The sequence below is a fragment of the Erinaceus europaeus genome, chromosome 13, assembly GCF_950295315.1.
Source record: "Erinaceus europaeus chromosome 13, mEriEur2.1, whole genome shotgun sequence".
Lineage (NCBI taxonomy): Eukaryota > Metazoa > Chordata > Mammalia > Eulipotyphla > Erinaceidae > Erinaceus > Erinaceus europaeus.
In genome coordinates this window covers 6,049,042-6,058,791 of record NC_080174.1, presented here as the reverse complement: position 1 = coordinate 6,058,791, position 9,750 = coordinate 6,049,042, and the positions used below count along the sequence as shown (strand labels likewise).

Here is a 9,750-nt window from a genome sequence, read left to right as displayed (position 1 = left end):
CGCCCGAGCTCCACCACTGAGCCACCTGCCCAGCCCTGAAATCCTGACATTAACATGACTTTCCCCAATTCCCGTGAGAGAGAGGGCCGCAGGTGTGTGTATGACTTCACTGCTCCCAGACTGACTTTCCCATTCTTTTTGTTTCACAGAAAGAGAGAGAGAATGAGGAAGGGAGAGACCTCCCCATAGCCCTATAGCCCCCCACCTCACCCCCACCCCTGCTGGCCTTACTCTTGGCAATAAGCTAAGAGAGAACTGTTTTCCCAACACTTTGTCAGAGAGAACATGCCCTCAGCCTACTTAGTCACCCCAGGACCTTCTTTTTTTTATTTAAAATTTTAAATTAACTTTCATTGATGGTTTTTATTTATTTCTGGGGCTTGGTGCCTACAGGACAAATCCACTGCTTCCAGTGGCCATATTCTCTCTCTCTCTCTCTCTTCCTCCCTTCCTTCTTTTCTTTCTTTCTTTTGATAGAGACAAAGAGAAATTGAGAGGGAAGGGGGAGATAGAGAGAGAGAGAGAGGAGAGACACACCTGCAGACCTGCTTCACCACTCCTGAAGCCTCTCTTCTGCTGCTGGTGGCCTGAGCTTGAACCTTGGTCCTTGCACGTAGTAATGTGTGTTCCTCACTCTGGAACCTTCTTGGTTCTCTGTTGGGGGACCAGGCCGGGCCAGCCAGTCTAGTGGCCCCGCTTTCTGTTTGGGGATTTGTCACTGCTGGTCACCCAGGGGAGGATACAGGAAAGGGGTATCTTCCCAGCTCCCCTCGGCCTGGTCAGTGCCGCTCTCCCCCCCACCCCCAAAGTGGCTTCTGGTTTTGTGCTTGTCTCCAGAGTGTTATTGTCACTCAACCTGCCTGGTGCCTGCTCCCGGGTTCACAGAGGGATTTGGAGCCCCCCACTCCCACCTCCTCCAGGGGAGTCTGAGGTCCCTTCCCCCTTTTAGCTCCTCCCCCCAACCCCCCAGACTTGCTCTAAGTCTGAGATTTCTGAGTTGATTTGAATGAAAGGAGAAGCAGCCCCCTCCCCTCCCCCACCCCAGGCAGCCAGGATGTGGTTTGGGGGGTGGGTGCGGTCAGGCTTCACACTTAGGTGCAGAAACTCAAAAACTCAAAAACAAAAACAGTGCCAGCTCTCAGGGAGGGGTCTCTCTCTCTCTCTCTCTCATCTCTCCCCCTCTCTCTCTCCCTCTCTCCTTCTTTCCTGGAGCTGGGGGAAGTAGGGGGCGGGGTGCTGACTGCTACAGAGAGGAACTCCAGACCTCTGACCAGCTGGGTTGTTGTGAGTCTGACCACCTCCCCTGCCCAGTTCAGAACTCTGAGGTCTCTTCCTTTCATCTCAAGACCCACCTGTCCACGGAGATTCCCCACAAATGGAGAAAGGTCTTCCTCTCTCTCTCTCTCCCTCTCTCTCTCTGTCTCTCTCCCCCCACCCGCTCCTTCTCCCTCTCCCTCTCCCTCTCCCTCTCCCTCTCCCTCTCCCTCTCCCTCTCTCTCTTTCTGTGTGTGTGTGTGTGTGTGTGTGTGTAATTTGGGGGGGGGAGGTCATCTCTTTCCCCGGGAGGGGGCTTCAAGAGGAGTCTTGAGGGGAGGGGGCGTGATGGGACAGTGATATGGAGAAGCAAGCTCAGCCTTTTGTTCCTGCTGGAGCCAGGCTGCTGCCTGGAAGCCTGCTCCCTCCCTCCAGTCCTCAGGCTCTTCAAATGTGAAACAAAGTTTGAACTTAATTGAATTCTACACCAGAGTGGTCACTTGGGTCCCTACTGGCTTTAAAAAAAAAGTATTTATATATTAATTCCCTTTGTTGCCCTTGTTGTTTTATTGTTTTTGTAGTTGTTGTTATTATTGATTGATGTCCTCGTCATTATTGGATAGAACAGAGAGAAATGGAGAGAGGAAAGGAAGACAGAGAGGGGGAGAGAAAGACAGACACCTGCAGACCTGCTTCACCGCCTGTGAAGCGACTCCCCTGCAGGTGGGGAGCCAGGGGCTCCAACCGGGATCCTTAGGCCGGTCCTTGTGCTTTGCGCCATGTGCACTTAACCCGCTGCACTACTGCCCGACTCCCCCTGTTGACCTTTATTATTAGAATTATTTTTATAGAAGGTGAAAGACAGGGGCTGGGTGGTGGTGCACCTGGTTGAGTGCACACATTATAATACATAAGGACAGGGGTTCAGTAGGGGGAAGCGCCATAAGTGGTGAAGTAGCATTGCCCGTGTAGCTCTCTCTCTCTCTCTCTCTCCCTTCCCCACCTACCCCTTCCTTCTCAGCTTCTTTCTGTCTCTATTCAAGATAAACAAAACATATTTGAAAAAAGAAGGCGAAGGACAGAGTAAGAAGAAGAGAGAAACTTGCAACAACCAACGTTCTATCACTTGTGAGGCTTCTTCCTCTCTGCAGGTGGGAAGCGGGGTCTTGAACTCGGATCCTCGAGCATGCTGATTGCTGTGCGACCCTGGATGTGCCGCTGCCCGATCCCTTGAAAACTTCTTCTCCTTCTTCTCCTCCTCCTTCTTTTTCTTTTTTGTATTTCAAGACACCCTCCACCAGTAAAACTCCGTTTTCAAGGCCTGGGGTATCGGACCCTACACCCTCATTTCGCCAAAGACCCTCAGAATACTTAACTGCTCTTTCTTTATTTTTTTATTATTGTTTTTTATATGTATTTATTTTCCCTTTTGTTATCCTTGTTGTTTTTCATTGTTGTTGTAGTTATTACTGTTGTTATTGATGTCGTCATTGTTAGATAGGACAGAGAGAAATGGAGAGAGGAGGGGAAGACGGGGGTGGGGGAGAAAGACAGACACCTGCAGACCTGCTTCACCACCTGTGAAGCGACTCCCCTACAGGTGGGGAGCCGGGGGCTCGAACCGGGATCCTTCTGCCAGTCCTTGCTCTTTGCGCCACTGGTAGTCCGCTTAACCCGGTGCACTACCGCTTGACTCCCAGCTGCTCTCTTTTTCTTCCCCAGGAATGCCCATCTTTAACTGCTGCACCTCCTCCTTTTTGGAGACCACTACTTCAGAGACAGGACACAGCTCACTGGCTAAAGTGCAGGCCTTGCTCTGGGCAAAGCTATGGGATCAAGTCCCAGCATCACATGGGGGACCAGAAATGGGACTGGGGGACGTGCCCCAGATGAGTGCACGGTGCCATGGTCTCTCTTGCCCTCTCTGTCTTGATGTCTCTCTGTCTGAAATACAAGGAATGTGAAAAGGTGGCCAGAGAGACGAGAAATTCTGCATGCATCCTTTCCGTTCTGCTGTCACAGAGAAAAAGAAAGCAAAGTTAGAAAAGAAAAGAAAAGAAAGTGGGGGAGCGGAAGTAAATGCACAGCTCACGAATCAAATTCTCCCCCTTCACTCTCTCTAAACACTGCACCTGGGCCAGTAAGATAGCCAGCTCACCTGGCAGTGCTGCTGTGTTACGCTTACAACCTAAGTTGAGCCCTGACCCCACTGCACTGAGGGAAGATTTGGGGCTGTGGTGTGTTTCTGTCTCTCTATTTGAAAAAGTCAGCTTGGAGGCATGGAAGCCCCAGTGATGACCCCCTACCCCCAGCTAACCAACCAACCAACCAACCAACCAACCAACCAACCAGCCACCCAACCGAGCCCATAATTCTTCAGACACCTAAGTATCTCATGACTTGAGTGACCCAAATATCTATGACATGACTGGCTTCCCCTCACCCCCCACCCAGAGGCTTTTCCTGAATGAAAATGCTTTGCTGTAAGACAGGACAGAATGACAGTGACTGGCAGATGTTTGTCCTCACTTCCCAGAGGCCCTCTTAGTGTCTGACCCCTAGCGGGAGGGACTCTGCCAACGTTCTCATTCTGCTGCTGGTTCCACGAACCGGAGTCTCCCTTGGCATTTCCGCATGGTGCTCAGAGTTCTCAGCAACAGTAGCAGCCAAGATGTTGCCATGAGTGACTCACTGAGTGTTTGTGCCAGGGACCTTTCCCAGAAGATTCTACCTATTAAAATGGGAGGTCAAGCAACAAAAGGGAATAAATAAAATAAATATTTTTTAAAAAGGGAGGTCAGTTTATTCAGGGTGTAAGGACTCCTTTTTGGGTCTCTGCTTTCCAATTCTTCGCCATCCAGATCTGTTTATGTTTTTTTTTTTTTTTTTGCTTATGCATACTTCCTGCAAAATGTATGCACAAAAACAGCACGAGAGTATGCCTTCTTGCTATGCTTGGCCCCTGCACTAAGCATGGCTTTTATTACCCATGGATCTCTGTGGGTTCACTTGCTCCTGCTCAGTCCCCCCAGAGTGTCACCCGTGCCCCCTCCAGGCTGGACACTCCAGTTCCCTACATTCACACTGCAAACACAACTCACTGGTGGCTGTGGTGTGTGGGCTGGAGAAGTTCATGAAACAAAAGCAAGCAAAGTTGTGGGTTCTCAGGAGATGGCCATAGAAATTGTCAACCAAACCAGGATGGTACAGAGGATGCTGGGAACGCCACTGATAATTACACCAGGACAAAGGTCACAAAACAAGACTGTCTCAGGCACACCAAGAGATGTGTCCTCTCTGACTGAGAGCTTGACCCATGGAGAAACTGACTAAGGAGGCTGCATCTCTGCAGCCCAGCACACGTATAGCTGCCAACGTAAGAACTGCAAAAGTTGTGGTCCCACTGGTTTATTTTGCTTTTGTTTTTCTTACTGTTGGACTCTTAACTTGTAAAGCAAATAGTATGGAATGTTCTGCTGATGCTTTCTTCTTCACTTTCCCCTCCCCCCCTCCTGCTCCTTCTTCTCCTCTTTTTTTTTTTTTAATATTTATTTATTCTCTTTTGTTGCCCTTGTTGTTTTATTGTTGTAGTTATTGATGTCATCATTGTTGGATAGGACAGAGAGAAATGGAGAGAGGAGGGGAAGACAGACAGGGGGAGAGAAAGACAGACACCTGTAGATCTGCTTCACCACTTGTGAAGCGACTCCCCTGCAGGTGGGGAGCCGGGGGCTTGAACTGGAATACCTGTGCTGTCCTTGCGCTTTGCGCCACCTGCGCTTAATCCGCTGTGCTACCGCCGGGCTCCCCTCCTCTTTCTTTTAAATAGATTTTTGTTGTTTCTTTTTTTAAGAAAAATAACTATTCCTCTTTTAGAATTATCTTATTTGTTGGATAGAGACCGTGAGAAATTGAGAGGAAAGGGGGAGATAGAGAGGGAGAGAGACAGAGAGATACCTGCAGCCCTGCTTCATCACTCGAAAAGCTTTCCCCCTGCAGGTGGGGACCGGGGGCTCAAATCTAGGGTTAATGCACCACTCAATGTTTTCTTCTGTCTACTTGGTGGCTTCTGATCTGACATCCAGGTTTTGGGATGCCTTTGGAGTAGACTTTTGTGCATGGTGACCTGTGGTGGGAGGTCCTGTGTCTGCCCATCTCCCCAGTGCCATTGGTTGAAAAGACGCTCCTGCCGCCATTGAATGTGCTGGGCTCCCTTGTCAGAAAACAAACAGGCCAAGTATGTGGAGGCTTATTTCTGGGTTCTCGATTCCATTCCATTGATCTAAATGTCTATGTTTTGTTTCAGAGACATGCAGTTTTGATGTTTGTAGCACTGTGGTCTAGTTTGAAGCCAGGTAGTATACCCTGCCTCCATTCTTCTCCTTCTCCTCCTTTTCCTCCTTCTCCTCCTCCTTCTGCTCCTCCTCCCTCTCTCTTTCTTCTTTTTTTTTTTTTTTTGGCTCAAGATAGAGCTCTGTAACATTTGTTCTATCCCAGATAAACCATCATGTTTAAACAGATAAACCATCATGTTTCTCAATAACATAAGTAAAAAGCCTACAAAGGACTTCAGTATTGTTTTAACCTGGCCTGCTCTGATCATAGACACGCCTGAGTGTCTCTACATGTTGAGTAAACGCTTCCAAATTTCCTTATTTGGTGACTGTCCCTTTGTCTATTTTTGTTGGGACTTTCTTCCTGCTTACAAGTCTCCAGGGTTTCCCAGTGATGAGTCTCCTGTCAGCTTTCAACATCACAAACGTCTCTGCCAGCTCCATCAGTTTTCTGTGCTCCTTCACAACTGAGTTTGTTAGTTCTTCTCTGCCTCCCCCCCCCCTTTTTTTTGTCTTCAGTACTGCGTGCCAGAACTATAAATCCACTGCTCCTGGCAGAACTTTTTTCCATTTTATTGTATAGGACAGAGAAATTGAGAGAGGAAAGGAAGATAGAGAGGGAATGAGAAAGAGAGGCACCTGCTTGTGAAGTGTCCCTCCTGTGGGTTGGGAGCCAAGGGTTTGAACCCAGATCCTTGAACGGGTCCTTGCACTTAATACTATATGTGCTTAATCAGGCGCACCACCGCCCACCCCCACCCCACCCCCATCTAATTTTGTATTCTTAACACTCAATACCTGATGAATTGTCTTACCTATTTCTGAAAAACATTCGTTCATTTCCTTCTGTTGCCTGATGAGTACCTGCCCCATTCAGTTCTAACACAGTCACATTCTGTCTTCCTGGAAGAGGATTATTAAGTAGAAGTGCAAGTCTGGGGAGCTCGAACAGTGCATTGGATTCTCCTGCAAGAAGTCCCAACTTCAATCTCTCTCTCTGTTTTAAATTGTATTAGTGACTCAATATTTTTTAAATTTGTTTTAAATGAATCTTTTTTTTATATTTATTTTATTTATTTATTCCCTTTTGTTGCCCTTCCTGTTTTATTGTTGTAGTTATTATTGTTGTTGTCGTTGTTGGATAAGACAGAGAGAAATGGAGAGAGGGAGGGGAAGACAGAGAGGAGGAGAGAAAGATAGACACCTGCAGACCTGCTTCACCACCTGTGAAGCGACTCCCCTGTAGGTGGGGAGCAGGGGTTCGAACTGGGATCCTTATGCCTGTCCTTGTGCTTTGTGCCACCTGCGTTTAGCCCGCTGCACTACAGCCCGACTCCCAGTGACTCAATATTGATGCACAAAATCACTGGGGTTGGGTGGTGGCACACCTGGTTAAGCGCATATATCACAAAATCACAAGAGAACAGAGGTGCAATTCTGCGCTGTTCCCACCACCAGAGTTCTGTATCCCTAATCCCTCCATGGAAGCTACAGCAGTTCTCCCAAGGTTGCAGATAGGGGTTGACTATCATTTCTACGCACCTCTTGTCCATATTTGTATATATTTGTCCCCCATCCCATCTTCTCTTCCTCTCCAAGTCACATCTATACCTATTTCTACTTCCTAATAATGTCCCTCTCTTTTTCCTCTTCTCTCTCTGGGTCCTGATGGAATTGGTGTTCAAAGCCCTCCGGTCATCTTCCCTCTATCATTTCTCCCCTACTGGGAATATGGACCAAAAATCCTTTTTTTGGTGTTTTTTTTTTAACCAGAGTACTGATAACTCTGGCTTATGGTGGTATGGGGGAACTTGGACCTTTAGAGCCTCAGACATTAGAGTCTCTTTGCATAACCATTATGCTATCTATCCCTACCCCCAAAATTCTTTTTTTTGGGGGTGCAGAAGGTGGGAGTTCTGGCCTCTGTAATTGCTTCTCCGCTGAACATGGGTGTTGGAAGGTGGATCCACACCTCCCCCACCCCTGCCTGTTTCTGTCTTCCACGTTCAGTCTCTAGTTCCACTGAGAGAGTTGACCACTGATAGTTGACTACTCTTCCAATAAAACAAACGACCCAAGCAAAGCTGAAGTCCAGTGGAGACACAGTTTTTAAGTTTTCAGTGGAGAGAGAGAGAGAGAGAGACCCCATTTCTCTTGTGGGTTCACCCTCTTCCATGGAATCCCCCGCTGGGGCTCCAGTCCAGTGCTGACTGCTCCACTGTGCACGAGGTTTAGTGCATCCGGGTCTCTGTCCCCTCCCATTGCCGTTTGAGTCTGTGTGTCAGTCCCTCTTGCTCCACCAAGACAAACCTCCTTCACCAACTCCTGCAGCAGCAGCAGCAGCACGTCTGAGGGGATCCTACTGCAGTCAAGAGGACATCACTCAGAGCACCCCAGGAGCTGCCCAGAACAGGCAGGAACGCTTCACTTGGCTGTGTGGTCTTAGCTAGGGTCTCTTCCCGTGGGGCTCGCGGTCTGATGGTGGAATGTCAAGGGCTTCTGGTCCGGCCTCTCTATACAAGGTCTACAAACCTTTAAAAATAGATCTGCTGGGCTGGGGAGACAACATAATGGCTCTATAAAAGATTTTTGTGCCTGAGTCTCTGAGGTCCCAGGTTCAATCCCCAGCACCATCATAAATCAGAACTGAGCAGGGCCCTGGTCTCTCTCCATCTGTATCTTTCCCTCTGTATCTCTCTTCCATTAAAAATAAACAAATTAAATATATTTTTTAAAAACTGGATCTGTTCTATGGCTCAGAAGTTCCGTTCCTGTGTTGTTTTCTTTCTTTCTTTCTTTCTTTCTTTCTCTCTCTTCTTTCTTTTTTGGTAAATAGATTTCCCCTCTTAAATTTATTTATTTATGAGACAAAGAGATAGATATGCAGAGCTTACTCTGGCTTGTGCCTTGCTGGGGATTTTGCTCAGTAGTTTAAAGCTTTATTCACTGTGGGATCTCTCAGCCTAGAATATATATATAGTATATTTGTTTCTTTGTAATGAGAGAAGAGGGATATACTGAAATATATATATACACACACACAGAGGGAGAGAAAGAGAGACAGGGATCAGAATCTGCTTATCTCTGGCTTGTGGTGGTGTTGGGGATTGAACCTGGGACTTTGGAGCTTCAGGCCTGAAAGACTTTTTGCATAACTATTGTGCTATCTCCCCACCCACCAAACATTTTTTATGTTTTATTTTAATGAGAGAGCAAGAGCGACCAGAGCACTGCTCATCTCTGGCTTCTGATGGTGCAGGAAATTGAACCTGAGACTTTGGAGCCCCACACTATCTCCTCCACTCCTAATTTTTTTTTCTTTAAAGTTTTTTTAAAAATATTTATTTATTTATTCACTTTTGTTGCCCTTGTTGTTTTATTGTTGTAGTTATTCTTGTTGTTGTTGCTGGATAGGACAGAGAGAAATGGAGAGGAGGGGAAGACAGAGAGGGGGAGAGAAAGACAGACACCTGCAGACTTGTTTCACTGCCTATGAAGCGACTCCCCTGAAGGTGGGGAGCTGGGGGTTCGAACCAGGATCCTTATTTCGGTCCTTGTGCTTTGTGCCACGTGCACTTAACCCGCTGTGCTACCGCCCGACTCCCCCACTTGTAAATTTTTATCTATTATATATATATACCACCAAGTCTGAAAGCTATCTGTACACATATGTCCATCCAGTGCTGTTCACAGTAGCTGATATGTGGAGATAACCCAAGTGGCCCGAAGGCAGGTGAGAAGACAGAAAGACGGGTCTGCAGATGCTGAAACACAGCCCCTAACCCCCAACCCCCACCCCCAGGACAGAGCCGGCCTCCTGTGACTGCACTGGCTGAGGGCAGGGCCCCAGCCCAGTGAACTCCAGCAGAAGAAGGTGGGAAGACAGAGGGCCAATGATCTCCTATACAGGTGGGACTGGAGAGGTGCATCAAGGGGTCAGAGACAGTGGAACCCAAACACAGCTGAGCTCTGGCTGCAGGCTGGAGATTAGCAGAGTGTGGGGGGGGGTGGGGGGGGGAGGGGGCAGAGCAGCAAAGGGCAGTGGGGGTGGGGCGGGGTGACGAAAGATGGGTGCTGGCATCTTAGCGGTGGGTGTAGTGTGGTGACATTGCACGGGCTGTGAAGCTGCTCTCCTAAGACTTGCACAGTGATGGAAACCACA

General features: G+C 48.1%; 1 long non-coding RNA gene across 1 annotated transcript; it reads left to right on the top strand.

The window, feature by feature from the left end:
* Positions 1–1,204: 1,204 nt before the first annotated feature.
* LOC132542471 (uncharacterized) lies at positions 1,205–9,528 on the top strand. The gene is made up of 3 exons (XR_009553479.1): positions 1,205–1,385; positions 2,298–2,405; positions 9,391–9,528. It is a non-coding gene; the product is annotated as an uncharacterized LOC132542471 (long non-coding RNA).
* The last annotated feature ends 222 nt before the right edge of the window (positions 9,529–9,750 follow it).